This window comes from Anopheles ziemanni (assembly GCF_943734765.1).
Source record: "Anopheles ziemanni chromosome X unlocalized genomic scaffold, idAnoZiCoDA_A2_x.2 X_unloc_51, whole genome shotgun sequence".
Classification (NCBI taxonomy): domain Eukaryota; kingdom Metazoa; phylum Arthropoda; class Insecta; order Diptera; family Culicidae; genus Anopheles; species Anopheles ziemanni.
In genome coordinates this window covers 50,001-72,500 of record NW_026689820.1, presented here as the reverse complement: position 1 = coordinate 72,500, position 22,500 = coordinate 50,001, and positions in this window count along the sequence as shown.

Sequence of the window (22,500 nt, the reverse complement as noted above, 5' to 3'; positions counted from 1 at the left end):
GTTGGCGGACCCAACACTCTGGGTACCTCCGGGTACTTGGGGTTGGTTGAGGACTTGGTGAACAAACACTTGATATACACTCTTCGGATGTACTTCGGGTATCGCCTGTTGTCCGAGACCACTTGCATGGTTAGCAAGCGTTGTGGTCTAATGGCCCTACCGGGCAAATACTTTGGGTTCGCGAGGACTTAGAGTGCTGGTAGTGGTTGGCGGACCCAACACTCTGGGTACCTCCGGGTACTTGGGGTTGGTTGAGAACTTGGTGAAGATACCCCTGTCACCTTGTTCGAGGCCACTTGCATGGTAGCAAGCGTTGTGATACAATGGCCCTACCGGGCAAACACTTTGGGTTCGCAAGGACTTTGAGTGCCGGGACGGGTTGGCGGATCCAACACTCTGGGTACCTCCGGGTACTTGGGGTTGGTTGAGAACTTGGTGAAGATACCCCTGTCACCTTGTTCGAGGCCACTTGCATGGTAGCAAGCGTTGTGATACAATGGCCCTACCGGGCAAACACTTTGGGTTCGCAAGGACTTTGAGTGCCGGGACGGGTTGGCGGATCCAACACTCTGGGTACCTCCGGGTACTTGGGGTTGGTTGAGGACTTGGTGAGCAAACACTTGATATACGTTCTTCGGATGTACTTCGGGTGTCACCTGTTGTCCGAGGCCACTTGCATGGTCAACGGTTGAGGTGGTGATGGCGGGTCGGTGCTGTAGGGTGCCGGCCTGTTGGCTGCCTTGGCCGGGTTGGTTGGTTAACACTTGATTGGGCTTGCACCCGAGGGTAATGGCACTTGAAGGTGGGTACTGGCCGGCTGACCTGGTGTGATGGTTGGTTGGTGAACACTTGGCGGTACTTGCACTTGGCTGTGCTTGGACTTGAAGGTGGGATCCGGCTGGCCTAGGCCATTGGTGGTTGGTTGGTGGGTTAGCCCTTAGCTGGGCTGGCTGGCTGGCTGGCCATCGGTGGTGTGGTGTGGTGAGGTGTGTGGAGTCGAGCATCGCGCGCCGTTGCCTTCTTCGGAGTGTTGTAGGTACGCAAGTGCTTGCAATGCAAAGAGGTTGGTGATGGAGTGACATTGCCTTCACCATGGAGTTGCGGGTACTTAGGTACTTGCAAGGAGATGGTGGTATGGTGGTGTTGCGTGTGTGGTGTTCGATTAGAAAGATATAATTTCTAAGTCCGGATTAGTGCTGTCAGTGGGGCCGCCGCTAACAGGTCCTGCACGGCCACCGTGGGGCTTGACTTGGCGCTATTCCGGACTTGGGGCGATCACGATGTCCCCGTGCGGGACTTAGAAGATGGAAGAACACAAGTACCCTTATCCCATGACTTGTGAGCGATTGGCATACGTTACCACATGAAGAGAAAAATTGGCTAAGTCCCGGATCCATATTATATGAAGAGAAAAATCGGCTAAGTCCCGGATCCATATTATATGAAGAGAAAAATTGGCTAAGTCCCAGATCCATATTATATGAAGAGAAATATCGGCTAAGTCCAGGATCCATATATAATAACCTAATAATCGGCTAAGTCCCGGATCCATATTATATGAAGAGAAAAATCGGCTAAGTCCAGGATCCATATATAATAACCTAATAATCGGCTAAGTCCAGGATCCATATATAATAACCTAATAACAGGCTAAGTCCAGGATCCATATTATATGAAGAGAAAAATCGGCTAAGTCCGAGATTGGGTCTGTCAGACATACACTTTCAAGATACCACACAAGCAAGCAAGATGGCCTAGTGATGGAACCATATAATATGAAGAGAAAAATCGGCTAAGTCCGAGATTGGGTCTGTCGGAAATACACTATCAAGTTACCACACAAGCAAGCAAGATGGCCTAATGATGGATCCATATGATATGAAGAGAAAAATCGGCTAAGTCCAGGATCCATATAATATGAAGAGAAAAATCGGCTAAGTCCCAGATTGGGTCTGTCAGAAATACACTTCCAAGTTACCACACAAGCAAGCAAGATGGCCTAGTGATGGATCCATATGATATGAAGAGAAAAATCGGCTAAGTCCAGGATCCATATAATATGAAGAGAAAAATCGGCTAAGTCCCAGATTGGGTCTGTCAGAAATACACTTCCAAGTTACCACACAAGCAAGCAAGATGGCCTAGTGATGGATCCATATGATATGAAGAGAAAAATCGGCTAAGTCCCAGATTGGGTCTGTCAGACATACACTTCCAAGTTACCACACAAGCAAGCAAGATGGCCTAGTGATGGATCCATATGATATGAAGAGAAAAATCGGCTAAGTCCAGGATCCATATAATATGAAGAGAAAAATCGGCTAAGTCCCAGATTGGGTCTGTCAGAAATACACTTCCAAGTTACCACACAAGCAAGCAAGATGGCCTAGTGATGGATCCATATGATATGAAGAGAAAAATCGGCTAAGTCCCAGATTGGGTCTGTCAGAAATACACTTCCAAGTTACCACACAAGCAAGCAAGATGGCCTAGTGATGGATCCATATGATATGAAGAGAAAAATCGGCTAAGTCCAGGATCCATATAATATGAAGAGAAAAATCGGCTAAGTCCCAGATTGGGTCTGTCAGAAATACACTTCCAAGTTACCACACAAGCAAGCAAGATGGCCTAGTGATGGATCCATATGATATGAAGAGAAAAATCGGCTAAGTCCCAGATTGGGTCTGTCAGACATACACTATCAAGTTACCACACAAGCAAGCAAGATGGCCTAGTGATGGATCCATATGATATGAAGAGAAAAATCGGCTAAGTCCCAGATTGGGTCTGTCAGAAATACACTTCCAAGTTACCACATGAGCAAGCAAGATGGCCTAGTGATGGATCCATATAATATGCAGAGAAAAATCGGCTAAGTCCCAGATTGGGTCTGTCAGAAATACACTTCCAAGTTACCACATGAGCAAGCAAGTTACCACATGAAGAGAAAGCCGGCAAAGTCTGGGAATGTTACCACATGAACTGGAAAATGGGCAAAAACCTACCTTCACAGGGAACGTGAATAAGTAAGGCTGTAGACATCGGATCGACAAGCCAAAGACTGATATGGAAAGGAAATGAGTAGTACTAGCTTTCCTGAGAGTTGCAGAGCTTAGACTGCATATGAACGAAAGTTATTAAGCGTCAAAGTCAGAGAAGTTACCCAAAGGAACACAAGTTCCAACTTAGAGCATGTATACCGCCTAGACGGTAAGAGGTACGGCCAGGCTGAGGAATAAGGAAATGTTGGCCAACATGTTCCCTAACTATCCCCCGAAGACCGCAAAGCAATCCAACATCAACCAAGAAAGTTATAGCCCGATCAAGGAAACACCTACTTTGCACCGATATTGCACCAAATACATGTACCAAGCACCTTCGGTTGCATACCTGCAGGGGTTTACCATAGTAGGCCATGGAAGACCGATATACCGAACATAATCACTTTCTATCTCCTCGGGTGTTTGAGATAGCGCTTTGCGGTACAAGAACGAAAGTTAGACTTTATCTTGGTGCATCTTTTTGCCCAAGATCACAAGACCCTATCTACCAAGGCAAGAAAGTTGTGTGGGGACAAAATGTCCAAAAGTGCCCAAAGTGGCACACTTGAACCATATATTCGAGAAAAACACAAGTGTGGGCCCGAGCTAGCAAGTTGAAATGTTCTGACCGTCAGTAGCCCTAGTTGAGGTGCACTTATCATTATATGAGGCCAACGTGCCAGCTAGTCTCTAAAGGGGCGATATGGGTGTTCCAAGGTTTGTACCCAATTGAGGAAAAAACAGGGTAAGGTACGGTGTACCGCGAATAACTCGGGCTATAGATGTCCGATCGATGAGTTTGGCATATGTATGGAAAGGTCTCGACGAGACCTAACTACCCTGAAAGTATGAAGGCAAAGACTTGAATGACCGGGAAGTTATTAAGTGCACAAGTGGTAAAGTTGCACCAAAGTCCATGTTACCCGAAGTGGTACATGAACACCCAATATTCGACCAAAACACAAGTTTAGAGACGAGCTAGCGAGCTACATTGTTCAGACCGTCAGTAGCCCGCATCAAGACACGCATTTCATTATATTGAGCCTAGCCGCTAGCTCGACTCGAAGTCGGTCATATGGTTGGTTGATGGTTTGGACCGACCACGTGGTGTACCAAGGTGATGTACCTTTCATGAATTAAAACTCTGGCTGTATGGCACTGAGCGACAAGCTAAGGTGTGATTTGGAATAGTCTTGAGTGGGACTATTTAGGAAAAATGCGAACAAAAAATCACAAAGTCCTTGGGCGAAGCTATTAGCGAAACATAGAGCAAATTGGTACCAAAAACTATGGAAATGGGACTTGAGTCAAAAATAACCGCAAGTTGGAGAAGAGATAGCAAGCTTGCGTAGAACAATTATATTTGGTGCATGGTATCACCAACAAAAAAGTATATGGGGCCAAGGTGCTGGCTGGCCTCCAAAGTGGAGATATGGGCGATCCAAAGTTTGTACCCAAGTACGAACAAGTATGGAAAAAACAGGGTAAGGTACCAAGTACCATTAATAACTTCGGCTGTAGATGGCCGAGCGAGGCAAACGGCTCACCGTTGGAAAGGTCTTGGGGAGACCTATCTACCCTGAAAGTTTCATGAGGCTGAGTTGAAAGACCACGGAGATATTAGGTGATGATGGTCCAATTCGGGGACCAAGTCGCAGGAAATGGCACTTGACCAAAATCACGCTTGGAAGGTGAATACCGGCTTACCGGTAAGAGATAGCGACTTGGCGTAGAATATTCATAAGTTGGGCGTGTAAAGACGCAACTTTCATTATATGGGGGCAACCCGGTCAGGGTGCTCCAAGTCGGTCGTTTGGTCGGTTTATGGTTTGGGCCGACCACGTGGTGTACCAAGTTGAGGTACCTTTCATGAATTATAACTCGGTCAGTTTGCCACCGAGCGACAAGCTGCGGTGTGTTTTGGAATGGTCTTGAGTGGGACTATCAAGGAAAAATGCAAATAGAAAATCAGCTTGTCCATGGCCGAAGCTATTAGTGAAACATATAGCAAAATGGGTCCAAAAACGAATGAAATGGGACTTGGACCAAGAATAACGGCAAGTTGGAGAAGAGATAGCAAGTTGGCGTAGAACAATTATATTTGGTGCATGGTATGACCAACAAAAAAGTATATGAGGCCAAGGTGCTGGCTGGCCTCCAAAGTGGAGATATGGGCGATCCAAAGTTTGTACCCAAGTACGAACAAGTATGGAAAAAACAGGGTAAGGTACCAAGTACCATTAATAACTTCGGCTGTAGATGGCCGAGCAAGACAAACGGCATACCGTTGGAAAGGTCTTGGGGAGACCTATCTACCCTGAAAGTTTCATGAGGCTGAGTTGAAAGACCACGGAGATATTAGGTGATGATGGTATAATTCGGGGACCAAGTCGCAGGAAATGGCACTTGACAAAAATCACCCTTGGAAGGTGAATACCGGCTTACCGGTAAGAGATAGCGACTTGGCGTAGAATATTCATAAGTTGGGCGTGTAGAGACGCAACTTTCATTATATGGGGGCAACCCGGTCAGGGTGCTCCAAGTCGGTCGTTTGGTCGGTTTATGGTTTGGGCCGACCACGTGGTGTACCAAGGTGAGGTACCTTTCATGAATTATAACTCGGTCAGTTTGCCACCGAGCGACAAGTTGCGGTGTGTTTTGGAATGGTCCTGAGTGGGACTATCAAGGAAAAATACAAGTAGAAAATCAGCTTGTCCATGGCCGAAGCTATTAGTGAAACATATAGCAAAATGGGTCCAAAAACGAATGAAATGGGACTTGGACCAAGAATAACGGCAAGTTGGAGAAGAGATAGCAAGTTGGCGTAGAACAATTATATTTGGTGCATGGTATGACCAACAAAAAAGTATATGAGGCCAAGGTGCTGGCTGGCCTCCAAAGTGGAGATATGGGCGATCCAAAGTTTGTACCCAAGTATGGCAAAAACTGGTAGAGGTACCTTTCATGAATTACTGCTCAGGCTGTATGGCACTTAGCGGGACGCTTGGCTCTGGTATGGAATAGTCTTGAGTGGGACTATCAAGGAAAAATACGAACAAAAAATCACCATGTCCACGGACGAAGGTATTAGCGAAACTTAGAGCGAAATTGCGACCAAGTCGCTGGAAATGGCCCTTGGACCAAGTATACCGTCAAGGCGGTACGAGATAGCGAGTTGACGTGGAATATTTATAAGTTTGCCTCCACGAGACGAAAGTTTAGTTATATGGGGCCAACCCGCTCAGGGTTGTCCAAGTCGGTCATATGGCTGATCGAAATTTTCGACCAAGTACTGAGAAAACAGGGTAAGGTACCGTGTACCTCGAATAACTTTGGCTGTAGATGTCCGAGCGAGGCAAACGGCATAGCGTTGGAAAGGTCTTGAGGTGTTCTAGGCACCCTGAAAGTTTGAAAAGGCTATCTGGAAAACTCGTGGAGATATTAGAGAAACATTGGGCCCAAAAGATACCAAGTCGCAGGAAATGGGCCCTCCAAGAACACCCTAAAATCCCAATTACGGCTAAGTTGCAGGCCAGCTAGCGAAGTGAAATGTTCTAGGCATAACTAGAACACGTTAATGCGCAACTTTTTGAATCAGAACTTTTTTCGATATCTGGCCCCCAAAGGGGGGATATGGGCGATCAAAGGATTTTTCCAAGTTTCGGTACTTTTTACGGTATCGCTCATAGCTCCGGCTGTATGCAAGCAAATGACAATCTAAGACATGATTTGGAAAGGTATTGAGCAGTACTAACTTACGTTAGAACACAGCGAAGCGCTATCGGTTCATGGCAAGGCCGATATAAGCAGTCAAAGATGAAAAATGTTGACAAAATGAACAAAAATTACCTTGGTACGCGAATAGCGGCCAGGGATGAAGAGGTACGAAGGTGGTGTAGAAGAATTATAATTAGGGCTTGGTACGCTCTAAAAGTTTGCCGAAGACCGCAAAGCGCTCAGACCCATAGAAAGTGGCCATTTGGGCCGAACAGTGCGTGCAAAGAGGTGAAAATGCAAAAATTGCACTTTGGGGGGCGATTTGCGGGGGGAAGGAGGGGTCGGAGGGCAAAATGTCCCTTGACCAAAAAGTCTTATCTCGTCGAGATCTACAACATTGCCGAAGACCGCAAAGCGCTAGCTCGCAATCGAAAAATCGAGAATTTGAAAATTTTCTAAGTCTTGGGCTCCCTAAGGAAAAGTTTCAAAAATCACGTTTGTCCCCAATTTTGAAGGGGAAGGAGTCGGTTCCGGGGCATGGTGTCTTCGGCAAAAAGTCTTATCTTTTTGCGTACTTTCGTCTAGTTCAATAAAAATTTTTGACCCAAAATTTGTTCGGCGGACCCCTAGGTCGAAAAACCCGAAAAAAGTCGAAAAAAGTCGAAAATGTCGAAAAATGAGAAAACCTCATATTCGGACTCTACACGAGCCCCAGATATTGAAAAGTGAAATCCGCGGTCGATTTGGAACAAAAAATTGACCTAGGCAAAGTTGTATGGAGGTAGGGACCCCTGAGAAAAAAGTTTGGTCCCGAGGCTCCTTGGACCACCAAGTCCCTAGGTCGGACCAAAATCGGAAAAAATCCGACCAAAGTCGAAAGTGTCGAAAATTTTAAAAAACCCCTTTTGGGGCCCTATGGCCTCCCTAGATAATGAAAAGTGAGGTCCGCGGCCGATCCGGAAGAAAAACTTGACCTAGGCAAACTTGTATGACGGTGGGGACCCAAAAAAATTTCGATGAGTGTAGTTTAGACAGGCCGGAAAATGTATCGGTGGTCCGTATCAAGGGACGTCTTTTAGTTCCATGGGGTGGTGGTCGTCGAACAAAGTCGCCTAGGTCGACCACCAGAAAGACCAGTCGTGTTGTAATGGATGTTTTGACCACTTTACTAGGGAAACCTAGTAGGTCGAAGCAAATTTGGGGTTCGAGATGAGTTGGTGAAAGTTGGTCCAACCTAGGTGTGCTTGGTGGAGGTTGACCATGAAAGTAGAGCATGATAGGAATGACCATAACTTTGGTTCTAGATGTCGGATCGGTACACTTGAGGCAGTTTTGGAAAGGTGAAGGCCTGCTCTAGCTATGTTTCCTACCAAGCTGAGCGCCTACTAGTGACCCGGAGGAGGTATTAAGGGTCAAAGGCAAAAAGGGGTACCCTAAAGTGCATGTGACCAAGAAAATGGGAAAAACGGTATCGCCTATAGCTCAGGCTGTATGGCTCGGATCGGAAAGCTTGGATATGCGTTGGAAAGGTCTTGACGAGCGCTAGCTATGTGTCCTACCAAGCGAAGCGCTAGGTGTTGAGCAAGTCGGTCATATTAGAGGGCAAAGGTGAAAAATGGTGGTTTAGAGGCGAAAATTCACCTTATGATCGAAAATAGCGGGCGAACGATAAGAGCTACGAACACGGCGTAGAACAATCATAAGTACGTTACCACAAGACCTAACTTTGGCCAATATAGAGCGAGAAGATCGGAGGTACCCATCAGGGTGATATGGCTGGTTCAAAGTTGGACCAAAACGAGACTTGAGAAATGGGTTGAAACACGGTATCGCGAATAACTCAGGCTGTATGGAACGGATCGACAAGCTTAGATCAGTGTTGGAAAGGTCGAACCGAGCGCTAACTATAATCCCAAACAACCGAAGCGCTAAGTGTTGAGCAAAACTGAGTTATTAAGCGACAAAGTGGAAAAATAATACCAAAATTTCCAAAAATCACACAAGACCAAGAATACCGAGCAGGCGGTAAGAGATAGCGGGTTGACGTAGAATACTTATAAGTTTGCCTCTACGAGACCTAAAAGTCGTCCATAGACAGCGAGAAGATCGGACCACTCTGGAAGGGTGATACGAGTGGTCAAAAATTGGCAAAAATGAAACATGGCTAAAATGGATTTGACTTGTGCACCATATAGCTCCGGCTGTATGGCATGGATTGTTAAGCTAGGATATGTTTTGGAAAGGTAACACCCAGCGCTAGATACGACTAGATGAAAGCAAAGCGCTAACTAGCATGATTTGGAAGTTATTAAGCGTCAAAGTCGAAAAATGTTACCAAAATTGAAACTCGAGTACATTGGGCCAAAAAGTACAAGTTGTGAAATTTGGACTTACGAGTAAAATACCGAGCAGGCGGTAAGAGATAGAGACTTGGTGTAGAACAATTATAAGTTGGGCATGTTATAACCTATATTTGGCCCGAACATAGTGTCGAGATCGGTGGTACCCAAAAGGGTGGTACAGGTGTTAGATGGTTTTCCCAGAGCATAAGCTCCACATGATATGGAAAACGGGAAACATCATAACTTCGGCTGTATGGCATGGAATGGGACGAACAAGGTATCGATGGAAAGAGAAAAGGTAGCGCTAACTATAATTCCTACCAAGCAAAGCGCTAGCATGTGACCGTTCGGGTGTTATTGTGAGTCAAAGTCTGAAATTGTTACCACGAGAGGCGAAAATCCAACTAAGTCCATGAATACCGGGCTGGCGGTAAGAGATACGGCTTGGCCGTAGAACATTTATAAGTTGGCCAAGACAAGGCCTAAGTTTCGTCCATAGACGACAAGAAGATCGAAGATACCTGAAGGTGAGATATGGGCGTCCCAAAGTGGGCCTTTGAAAAAGTGACAAACTTCCCTTATAACAGCATACACCAAATATCTCTGGCTCTATGGCACCGAATAAGAAGTTGAGCTCAGCGACAGAAAGGTGATAGTCAGCGCTAAATATCATACGAACAGAGTGAAGCGCTAAAGGGAAAGGATCTTGTTGATATAAGGTGACAAAGTCGAGAAAAGTTGCCTCAAAATCATGAAAAATGTGAAAAAATGGCTAAGTCCCGGGTGCCTTAAGGGCAGGTTAATCGAATGTACCGAGCTGGCGGTACGAGATAGAGACTTGGTGTAGAACAATTATATGTTTGGCATGGCAAGACCTACATTCGGCCAATACAAAGTGAGAAGATCAAAGATACCCGCAAGGGTGATATTGGTGTCCAAAGGAAAAAAGCACTAAGTCTTGGGAAACTTATATGAAGAAAAAGGACCCTGATGGGTCATATGGGATGGATCGAAAAATCGGCTAAGTCCCAAAATGGGGATGTCAGAACTACACTCATGTGTTACCACATCAAGCAAGGCAAACTTATATGAAGCAAAGGACCCTGATGGGTCATATGGTATTGATCGAAAAATCGGCTAAGTCCCAAAATGGGGATGTCAGAACTACACTCAAATGTTACCACACAAAGCAAGGCAAACTTATATGAAGCAAAGGACCCTGATGGGTCATATGGTATTTTACGAAAAATCGGCTAAGTCCCAAAATGATGATGTCAGAACTACACTCATGTGTTACCACACCAAGCAAGGCAAACTTATATGAAGGAAAGGACCCTGATGGGTCATATGGTATTTTACGAAAAATCGGCTAAGTCCCAAAATGGGGATGTCAGAACTACACTCATGTGTTACCACACCAAGCAAGGCAAACTTATATGAAGGCAAGGACCCTGATGGGTCATATGGTATGGATCGAAAAATCGGCTAAGTCCCAAAATGATGATGTCAGAACTACACTCAAAGGTTACCACATCAAGCAAGGCAAACTTATATGAAGGCAAGGACCCTGATGGGTCATATGGTATTTTACGAAAAATCGGCTAAGTCCCAAAATGGTGATGTCAGAACTACACTAAAATGTTACCACACCAAGCAAGGCAAACTTATATGAAGGCAAGGACCCTGATGGGTCATATGGTATGGATCGAAAAATCGGCTAAGTCCCAAAATGGGGATGTCTGAACTACACTCAAATGTTACCACATCAAGCAAGGCAAACTTATATGAAGGAAAGGACCCTCATATGGGTCATATGGTATTTTACGAAAAATCGGCTAAGTTCCAAAATGATGATGTCAGAACTACACTCAAATGTTACCACACCAAGCAAGGCAAACTTATATGAAGCAAAGGACCCATATGGGTCATATGGTATTTTACGAAAAATCGGCTAAGTCCCAAAATGATGATGTCAGAACTACACTCAAATGTTACCACACCAAGCAAGGCAAACTTATATGAAGCAAAGGACCCTGATGGGTCATATGGTATTTTACGAAAAATCGGCTAAGTCCCAAAATGGGGATGTCAGAACTACACTAAAAAGTTACCACACCAAGCAAGGCAAACTTATATGAAGGCAAGGACCCTGATGGGTCATATGGTATTTTACGAAAAATCGGCTAAGTCCCAAAATGATGATGTCAGAACTACACTCAAATGTTACCACACCAAGCAAGGCAAACTTATATGAAGCAAAGGACCCTGATGGGTCATATGGTATTGATCGAAAAATCGGCTAAGTCCCAAAATGGGGATGTCAGAACTACACTCAAATGTTACCACACCAAGCAAGGCAAACTTATATGAAGGCAAGGACCCTGATGGGTCATATGGTATTTTACGAAAAATCGGCTAAGTCCCAAAATGGGGATGTCAGAACTACACTAAAAAGTTACCACACCAAGCAAGGCAAACTTATATGAAGCAAAGGACCCATATGGGTCATATGGTATTTTACGAAAAATCGGCTAAGTCCCAAAATGATGATGTCAGAACTACACTCAAATGTTACCATACCAAGCAAGGCAAACTTATATGAAGCAAAGGACCCTGATGGGTCATATGGTATTTTACGAAAAATCGGCTAAGTCCCAAAATGGGGATGTCAGAACTACACTAAAAAGTTACCACACCAAGCAAGGCAAAGTACCTAGGTGAACCCTAGGAAGAAACACGGACCAAGTCAGATGGCCTAAGTCAATAGAACAAGTGACCTAGGCAAAGTTGTATGGCGCTGAGGACCCTGAAAAATCTGGTTAGTGTAGTTTAGACAGGGTAGGTTTTTGGGTCGGCCGAACCCCCTTATTTTGGGTTTTGGCCTCATCAAGAAGCTACACCTAGGCAAACTGCCTAGGGTGAAAGTGCGAAGACCAATCGAATAGTAAGACAAGTTTTGACCGATCGCCCTAGGCAAGCTTGTATGAAGAAAGGGACCCTAAGGGTCATATGGAAATACATGAAAAATCGGCTAAGTCCCAAAATTGGGATGTCAGAACTACACTAAAAAGTTACCACATCAAGCAAGGCAAACTACCTAGGTGAACCCTAGCAAGAAACACGGACCAAGTCAGATGGCCTAAGTCAAGAGTGCAAGTGACCTAGGCAAAGTTGTATGACGGTGAGGACCCTGAAAAATCTGGTTAGTGTAGTTTAGACAGGGGAGGTTTTTGGGTCGGCTGAACCTCCTTATTTTGGGTTTTGACCTCCTCAAGAAGCTACACCTAGGCAAACTGCCTAGGGTGAAAGTGCGAAGACCAATCGAATAGTAAGACAAGTTTTGACCGATCGCCCTAGGCAAGCTTGTATGAAGAAAGGGACCCTATGGGTCATATGGAAATACATGAAAAATCGGCTAAGTCCCAAAATTGGGATGTCTGAACTACACTAAAAAGTTACCACATCAAGCAAGGCAAAGTACCTAGGTGAACCCTAGCAAGAAACACGGACCAAGTCAGATGGCCTAAGTCAAGAGAACAAGTGACCTAGGCAAAGTTGTATGACGGTGAGGACCCTGAAAAATCTGGTTAGTGTAGTTTAGACAGGGGAGGTTTTTGGGTCGGCTGAACCTCCTTATTTTGGGTTTTGACCTCCTCAAGAAGCTACACCTAGGCAAACTGCCTAGGGTGAAAGTGCGAAGACCAATCGAATAGTAAGACAAGTTTTGACCGATCGCCCTAGGCAAGCTTGTATGAAGAAAGGGACCCTATGGGTCATATGGAAATACATGAAAAATCGGCTAAGTCCCAAAATTGGGATGTCTGAACTACACTAAAAAGTTACCACATCAAGCAAGGCAAAGTACCTAGGTGAACCCTAGGAAGAAACACGGACCAAGTCAGATGGCCTAAGTCAAGAGTACAAGTGACCTAGGCAAAGTTGTATGGCGCTGAGGACCCTGAAAAATCGGGTTAGTGTAGTTCAGACAGGGGAGGTTTCTGGGTCGGCTGAACCTCCTTATTTCGGGTTTTGGCCTCCTCAAGAAGACAGACCTAGGCAAACTGCCTAGGGTGAAAGTGCGAAGACCAATCGAATAGTAAGACAAGTTTTGACCGATCGCCCTAGGCAAGCTTGTATGAAGAAAGGGACCCTATGGGTCATATGGAAATACATGAAAAATCGGCTAAGTCCCAAAATTGGGATGTCTGAACTACACTAAAAAGTTACCACATCAAGCAAGGCAAAGTACCTAGGTGAACCCTAGGAAGAAACACGGACCAAGTCAGATGGCCTAAGTCAAGAGTACAAGTGACCTAGGCAAAGTTGTATGGCGCTGAGGACCCTGAAAAATCGGGTTAGTGTAGTTCAGACAGGGGAGGTTTCTGGGTCGGCTGAACCTCCTTATTTCGGGTTTTGGCCTCCTCAAGAAGACAGACCTAGGCAAAGTGCCTAGGGTGAAAGTGCGAAGACCAATCGAATAGTAAGACAAGTTTTGACCGATCGCCCTAGGCAAGCTTGTATGAAGAAAGGGACCCTATGGGTCATATGGAAATATACGAAAAATCGGCTAAGTCCCGAAATTGGGATGTCTGAACTACACTAAAAAGTTACCACATCAAGCAAGGCAAAGTACCTAGGTGAACCCTAGGAAGAAACACGGACCAAGTCAGATGGCCTAAGTCAAGAGTACAAGTGACCTAGGCAAAGTTGTATGGCGCTAAGGACCATGAAAAATCGGGTTAGTGTAGTTAAGACAGGGGAGGTTTCAGGGTCGGCTGGACCTCCTTATTTCGGGTTTTGGCCTCCTCAAGAAGACAGACCTAGGCGAACTGCCTAGGGTGAAAGTGCGAAGACCAATCGAATAGTAAGACAAGTTTTGACCGATCGCCCTAGGCAAGCTTGTATGAAGAAAGGGACCCTATGGGTCATATGGAAATACATGAAAAATCGGCTAAGTCCCAAAATTGGGATGTCTGAACTACACTAAAAAGTTACCACATCAAGCAAGGCAAAGTACCTAGGTGAACCCTAGGAAGAAACACGGACCAAGTCAGATGGCCTAAGTCAAGAGTACAAGTGACCTAGGCAAAGTTGTATGGCGCTGAGGACCCTGAAAAATCGGGTTAGTGTAGTTTAGACAGGGGAGGTTTCAGGGTCGGCCGAACCTCCTTATTTCGGGTTTTGGCCTCCTCAAGAAGACAGACCTAGGCGAACTGCCTAGGGTGAAAGTGCGAAGACCAATCGAATAGTAAGACAAGTTTTGACCGATCGCCCTAGGCAAGCTTGTATGAAGAAAGGGACCCTATGGGTCATATGGAAATATACGAAAAATCGGCTAAGTCCCAAAATTGGGATGTCAGAACTACACTATAAAGTTACCACATTAGCAAGGCAGACTTGTATGAAGAACGGGACCCTGGTGAAAGTAGCAAATATCCCAAACCGAACATGAATATTATACACACAAGAGTACGAACATAAAGGAACACGGACCAAGCGTACCGAGAGAATCGGTACTATAGAACCCTCGTGGTTCTACACAAAGACTTTATGTTAGGGGTTCAAGCCCCATAGTACTCAAACGGTGACAGTAGCAAATATCCCAAAACGAACGTGAATCTTATTCACAAGAGTACGAACATAAAGGAACACGGACCAAGCGTACCGAGAGAATCGGTACTATAGAGCCCTCGTGGTTCTACACAAAGACTTTATGTTCGGGGTTCACACCCCAAATCGAACGTGGAATTTACTTTCTGATGGTCATGCGGTCGTCCAAAGGGGTCTAGTATCCTGGGATGACAAGCATCACGGGCACAGCTCGTATCAAAACAGTCGAAGAGGCCCGCGAAAGCTTGCTTTCCATGGCTATGCGATGCACAAATTGAGTTTACTCACCGTAGTATAAAACGAACGAACCGAACCTATCCGAGTAGGGATAATGGGCGCAGTAACATACTTCTGTGACCCAGCGAGAGTTGAACGAGGTGACATGAACTGTCAGTGGCTTATATCAGATGGGATACATACATGAGATTGCTTTCAAATCTACACTCGAAAACCTAACCAAGTAAAAGCGAACGTGGGGAGGATTCGAAACCGGTAACGAAATCTTAAGCTGGAAAGAGTCATCACTATGGATACATATTATGCGAAACCAATCAAGTGCTCAGTACTGATCCAAAACCTAAGAGCACTAGTGAACACCTTATTCTCACCCTAGTTCACATCCAAGTGATCGACCACGTGTGTGAAGCAAAGACCAATCGAATTCCTCAATGGACTGAACACTATGAACAAATGGCCAAAAACGTTATAACTATCCAAACATCCTACTATCTAGCGAAAGTCATCACGATGGAACCATACAATGATCTTAACCTATAGCGCTCACCTATTCCTACCCAGAGTGCAAGTGAACAGATTGCTCACCCTTACCAGTTCACAACCACGTGATCGACTAACATACCGAGGTTACCACAAGTCAAAGTTATACGTTTACAAGCGCAAGACCAATCGAAAACCCCGAAAGCAATCTCGACCCAAAATGTATTATCCGTGAGTGTAGTCGAGTCTCGTACTCGTCATCTGTAATCGTCGGATAGAATATCCAGTACACGGTTGTCTTTCCAAATGAAATCTACATACAGAACTCGCTCTTGGCAAATGGGTGGCATTGGCGCAATCAGGAGCGAGTTCCTGTCCGGGTGCCAAGTGATTGGCAAATGTCTGGGGGAAAGCAACCATATATTGATTTGTCTGTTAGTGTACTGGGTGTTTGAGGTATGTAGTATCCACGCTTGGTTGGGTGTGTCAGAGGACCGTGAATGCGTTCGCAACCCCAATTGGGGTACATCGGGAATGATTTTGTGGAACCGATGTGCCCGGCACACACTAAGTTTTGTTGCAAGTTAATAGTGTGCCATGTCCGGGGGGGTTGTGATTAAACTCTGGTGAATTGCGTACTGTGGTGATTGGGGTATGAAAGCCCCGCAGTTGCAATGATCGGACGCGCCTAGCGTGTCCTTTAGTTGATGGTAGGGAAATGAAGGCCCTTGTCAGCTCACCTAAGTATTCATGGAAGTTTGGCATAAGGTCGCTGTGGTAGGGGTATGAAGGCCCCGTCAGCGCATGCACAATCGGGCGCACGAGCGCTTAGCGGAGTCGAATGCCGCTCAAGTGCCTGTCCGGTGCATCGGGTGTGTGTGATACGAGGGCAATGAGGTTCGCACGGGGGCTCGCCTCCCGTGTGCTACCGGACTTGACAACATATAGAACGTGGTGTTTGCTCCTCCGGGTGCAATGGGACAATGAACATTCGAACGCAAAGTCGGAATTCTGGTTGATCCTACCAGTAATATACGCTCGTCTCAAAGGTTAAGCCATGCATGTCTAAGTACAAACAGATTTAATGTGAAACCGCATAAGGCTCAGTATAACAGCTATAATTTACGAGATCATCAACCTAGTTACTTGGATAACTGTGGAAAATCTAGAGCTAATACATGCAACATGCCAGGACCCTCGCGGGAACTGGTGCACTTATTAGTCAAACCAATCGCGGGTTCTCCGTGTCATTGAGTTGAAGTCTGGATAATGATGCTGATCGTATGGTCTCGCACCGACGACAGATCTCGCAAATATCTGCCCTATCAACTATGGATGGTAGTATAGAGGACTACCATGGTTGCAACGGGTAACGGGGAATCAGGGTTCGATTCCGGAGAGGGAGCCTGAGAAATGGCTACCACATCCAAGGAAGGCAGCAGGCGCGTAAATTACCCAATCCCGGGACGGGGAGGTAGTGACGAGAAATAACAATATGAAACTCTTTAATGATGTTTCATAATTGGAATGAGTAGAGCATAAATCCTTCTACGAGGATCAAGTGGAGGGCAAGTCTGGTGCCAGCAGCCGCGGTAATTCCAGCTCCACTAGCGTATATTAAAATTGTTGCGGTTAAAACGTTCGAAGTTGATACTTGTCCAACACAGTCCGGCTCCGCCGACCCGGTCAACCCGTGGTCGGTGGGCCAAGTCGGAATCTGGTTGCGACTCAATGGTGTGGTAGGGCACCAAGTCTGTGTCATGGTGTGCCCTTCAACGGGTGCAAGTGTAACATAGAGCTCGACCGCTCACGTTTACCTTGAACAAATTAGAGTGCTTAAAGCAGGGTGCCCAAACGCCCTAGAATAATCTTGCATGGAATAATGGAATACGACCTTGGTCTAATCTTTCATTGGTTTGTACTCAGACCGGAGGTAATGATTAACAGAAGTAGTTGGGGACACTAGTATTACGGCGCGAGAGGTGAAATTCGTAGACCGTCGTAAGACTAACTAAAGCGAAGGCATTTGTCAAGGATGCTTTCTTTAATCAAGAACGAAAGTTAGAGGATCGAAGGCGATTAGATACCGCCCTAGTTCTAACCGTAAACGATGCCAACTAGCAATTGGGAGACGCTACAACCAGGTGCTCTCAGTAGCTTCCGGGAAACCAAAGTCAGGTTCCGGGGGAAGTATGGTTGCAAAGTTGAAACTTAAAGGAATTGACGGAAGGGCACCACAATGAAATGGAGCTTGCGGTTCAATTTGACTCAACACGGGAAAACTTACCAGGTCCGAACTTATGGAGGTGAGACAGATTAATAGCTCTTTCTCAAATTTAAGGGTAGTGGTGCATGGCCGTTCTTAGTTCGTGGATTGATTTGTCTGGTTAATTCCGATAACGAACGTGACTCACATATGCTAACTAGAACGCAGTCAGCGTTAATGCGTCGATGCCGATTGGAACGGGTTAGGACCTTTCGGTGGAGTATGACCTGACACCTTCGCTGTTCGTGTGCGCAAGTGCACTTACGGTACGCTGCTTAGCAGGACAATTTGTGTTTAGCAAAATGAGATCGAGCGATAACAGGTCCGTGATGCCCTTAGATGTTCTGGGCTACACGCGTGCTACAATGTGGGTAGCAGCGTGTCTCCTATTCCGAGAGGAACGGGAAATCACTCAAATACTCACTTAGTAGGGATTATGGATTGCAATGGTCCATATGAACTCGGAACTTCTAGTAAGTGCTGGTCATCAGCCAGCGTTGAATACGTCCCTGCCCTTTGTACACACCGCCCGTCGCTACTACCGATGGATTATTTAGTGAGGTCTTTGGAGATGATCGTTCGCTGGATCCTCGTGAACCGCGTCTGCTTTATCGAAGTTGACCGAACTTGATGATTTAGAGGAAGTAAAAGTCGTAACAAGGTTTCCGTAGGTGAACCTGCGGAAGGATCATTAGTGGCCAAGTGATCCTTCCAGAAGTCCGAACCTGCGGGTTGAGACTTCGGCACAAGTTGCCATATGATAATTGACGAAACACTATAGAAGTCCGAACCTGCGGGTTGAGACTCAGGCACAAGTTGCCATATGAAAGTTGACGAAACACTAACAAGTCCGAACCTGCGGGTTGAGACTTAGGCACACGTTGCCTTATACATGACTTCGAACAAATACACAAGTCCGAACCTGCGGGTTGAGACTTAGGCACAAGTTGCCTTATACATGACTTCGAACAAATACACAAGTCCGAACCTGCGGGTTGAGACTCAGGCACAAGTTGCCATATGAAAGTTGACGAAACACTAACAAGTCCGAACCTGCGGGTTGAGACTTAGGCACACGTTGCCTTATACATGACTTCGAACAAATACACAAGTCCGAACCTGCGGGTTGAGACTTAGGCACAAGTTGCCTTATACATGACTTCGAACAAATACACAAGTCCGAACCTGCGGGTTGAGACTTAGGCACAAGTTGCCATATGAAACTTGACGAAACACTAACAAGTCCGAACCTGCGGGTTGAGACTTAGGCACACGTTGCCTTATACATGACTTCGAACAAATACACAAGTCCGAACCTGCGGGTTGAGACTTAGGCACAAGTTGCCTTATACATACATTGGCCAAATAAACAGAAGTCCGAACCTGCGGGTTGAGACTTAGGCACAAGTTGCCATATTATATTCGATCAAACACTAAGTAGTCCGAACCTGCGGGTTGAGACTCAAGACCGTAACAAGATGTCACTATACAAGTCCGAACCTAAGGGTTGAGACTTAATGCGATCTAGATACCAAGTTGACATCCAATACCTGTTGAGCAAAACCAAAGATTCCCTGTTCTCGAATGATTACACTATATAACAGGGAATCATGAAGAAATCAAGCAAGCGTGAAACAAAGTCATCACTTGGGCATGCTCGATAGCCAACCACATGACCTTAACCTAAGAGAGCATGCAAACCACATGATACCTATAAACGATTAACCCGCCCTAGTTCAATCGTTCACCAAGTGATGACTTCAGTATGGCTAAGAGAAAAACTTTTAAATGGGAAAAACTCTAAGTCCGAACCTCCGGGTTGAGACTTCCGCGTCGGAGGTGGGCGCACCTCCTATCCGAAAGATGATGAATCAGGGGTGTTCGGTCAGCAATGGTCGGATGCCCCGTCGTAGTCCAACTATGACAATCAAAGTCAAGACCTCCGGGTTGAGACTTTCCGCGAGTACAAGCATAAAGGAACACGGACCAAGCCGTACCGAGAGAATCGGTACTAGAGCCCTCGTGGTTCTACATTGAGAGAGCCCTCGTGGTTCTCATTAGGGGCTTTATGCAAGAAGTACTCAATACTGTGGTGTGAAGTATAAAGTATAGTCCTCGCCTGGTCCACGCTGCTTCGGCGGTCCTGGGTAAGATAGTTAATTCTAGCTTGCCCTATAGTGGAATGAGGACACTTAATGCTTCGTCTTTTAGCGGCGGCTAGACTCCTCCTCACGGGGAACGAGTTGACGCGCACAGCGGCGGCTTACGCACTATGGCAATCATGGATGCCTGAAGATTCCGTGAAGTTCTCCCCTGGTCCACGCTGCCTCGGCAGTCCTGGGTAAAATGGAATATTTCCAGCTTGCCCTATAGTGGAAGAGGACTATCCAACAATACAAAGTCAAGACCTCCGGGTTGAGACTTTCCGCGTCGGTGGTGTCGCGCACCGCCTATCCGAAAGATGGTGTAACAGGGGTGTTCGATCAGCAATGGTCGGATGCCCCGTCATAGTCCAACTATGACAACCAAAGTCAAGACCTCCGGGTTGAGACTTTCCGCGTCCGGAGGTACGCGTACCGCCTACCCGAAAGATGGTGTGCTTCTGGGGTATTCGATGAGTCGGATACCCCGTCGTAGTCCAACTATGACAATCAAAGTCAAGACCTCCGGGTTGAGACTTCCGCGTCCGGAGGTACGCGTACCGCCTACCCGAAAGATGGTGTGCTTCTGGGGTATTCGATGAGTCGGATACCCCGTCGTAGTCCAACTATGACAATCAAAGTCAAGACCTCCGGGTTGAGACTTTCTAAGAGTACAAGCATAAAGGAACACGGACCAAGCCGTACCGAGAGAATCGGTACTAGAGCCCTTGTGGTTCTACATTGAGAGAGCCCTCGTGGTTCTCATTAGGGGCTTTATGCAAGAAGTACTCAATACTGTGGTGTGAAGTATAAAGTATAGAGTCCTCCACTGGTCCACGCTGCTCCGGCGGTCCTGGGTAAGATAGTTCATTCTAGCTTGCCCTATGTGGAAGAGGACTCAATACCCTACCTGTTGAGCTTGAAACAAAGTCATCACTTGGGCATGCTCATATTGCCATACACAATTACATTATATTCGAATGAGCATGCAAGCGACCCTATATAGACCGAACCAAAACGATAGATACCGCCGTAGTTCACCCCCACCAAGTGATGACTTCAGTATGGCTAGTGTGTGAAGTATAAAGTATAGTCCTCCCCTGGTCCACACTGCTTCGGCGGTCCTGGGTAAGATAGTTAGTTCTAGCTTGCCCTATGTGGAAGAGGACACAATACTTAATACTTAGAGTACAAGCATAAAGGAACACGGACCAAGCCGTACCGAGAGAATCGGTACTAGAGCCCTCGTGGTTCTACATTGAGAGAGCCCTCGTGGTTCTCATTAGGGGCTTTATGCAAGTCGTACTCAATACTGTGGTGTGAAGTATAAAGTATAGAGTCCTCCACTGGTCCACGCTGCTCCGGCGGTCCTGGGTAAGATAGTTCATTCTAGCTTGCCCTATGTGGAAGAGGACTCAATACCCTACCTGTTGAGCTTGAAACAAAGTCATCACTTGCATGCTCATATTGCCATACAATATTCCATTATCTACTAATGAGCATGCAGCTATATGATTATAACCTGTAAACGATTACCCCGCCGTAGTTCAGCGCTTCAACCAAGTGATGACTTCAGTATGGCTAGTGTGTGAAGTATAAAGTATAGTCCTCCCCTGGTCCACACTGCTTCGGCGGTCCTGGGTAAGATAGTTAGTTCTAGCTTGCCCTATGGTGGAAGAGGACACCATACTTAATACTGTGGTGTAATGAACAAAGTATAGTCCTCCACTGGTCCACGCTGCTTTGCAGTCTTGGGTAAGATAGTTAATTCTAACTTGCCCTATGTGGAAGAGGGCATACAAGACAAAGTATAGTTCTCCCCTGGTCCACGCTGCTTCGGCGGTCCTGGGTAAGATAGTTAATTCTAGCTTGCCCTATGTGGAAGAGAGCATACATGAACCAAGAACGAAGGTTATGATCGAGGAATGATTCGACAACTAACCGATGGTATGAAATGTGAAGAATTCAAGCAAGCACACAATCAAGTCATCACTTGGGCATGCTCGATAGCCAACCCTATGACATTAACCTAGTAGAGCATGCGAAACCCAATATATATACAAGTAATGTAAACGATGCCTCCCTAGTTCAGCGCTTCAACCAAGTGATGACTTCAGAATGGCTAAATCAAATCGGTTCAAAACATACCATCGGTACCCTATTGAAACACACAAGTCGATATCAAACCTCTTAATTGTGTAGTCCTCCACTGGTCCACGCCGCTGCGGCGGTCCTGGGTAAGATAGTTCATTCTAGCTTGCCCTATGTGGAAGAGGGCACATTACTCAATACTGTGGTGTTATGAACAAAGTATAGTCCTCCTCTGGTCCACGCTGCTTCGGCGGTCCTGGGTAAGATAGTTAATTCTAGCTTGCCCTATGTGGAAGAGGGCATACAAGACAAAGTATAGTTCTCCCCTGGTCCACGCTGCTTCGGCGGTCCTGGGTAAGATAGTTAATTCTAGCTTGCCCTATGTGGAAGAGAGCATACATGAACCAAGAACGAAGGTTATGATCGAGGAATGATTCGACAACTAACCGATGGTATGAAATGTGAAGAATTCAAGCAAGCACACAATCAAGTCATCACTTGGGCATGCTCGATAGCCAACCTCATGACATTAACCTAGTAGAGCATGCGAAAACCAATATATATGTAAACGA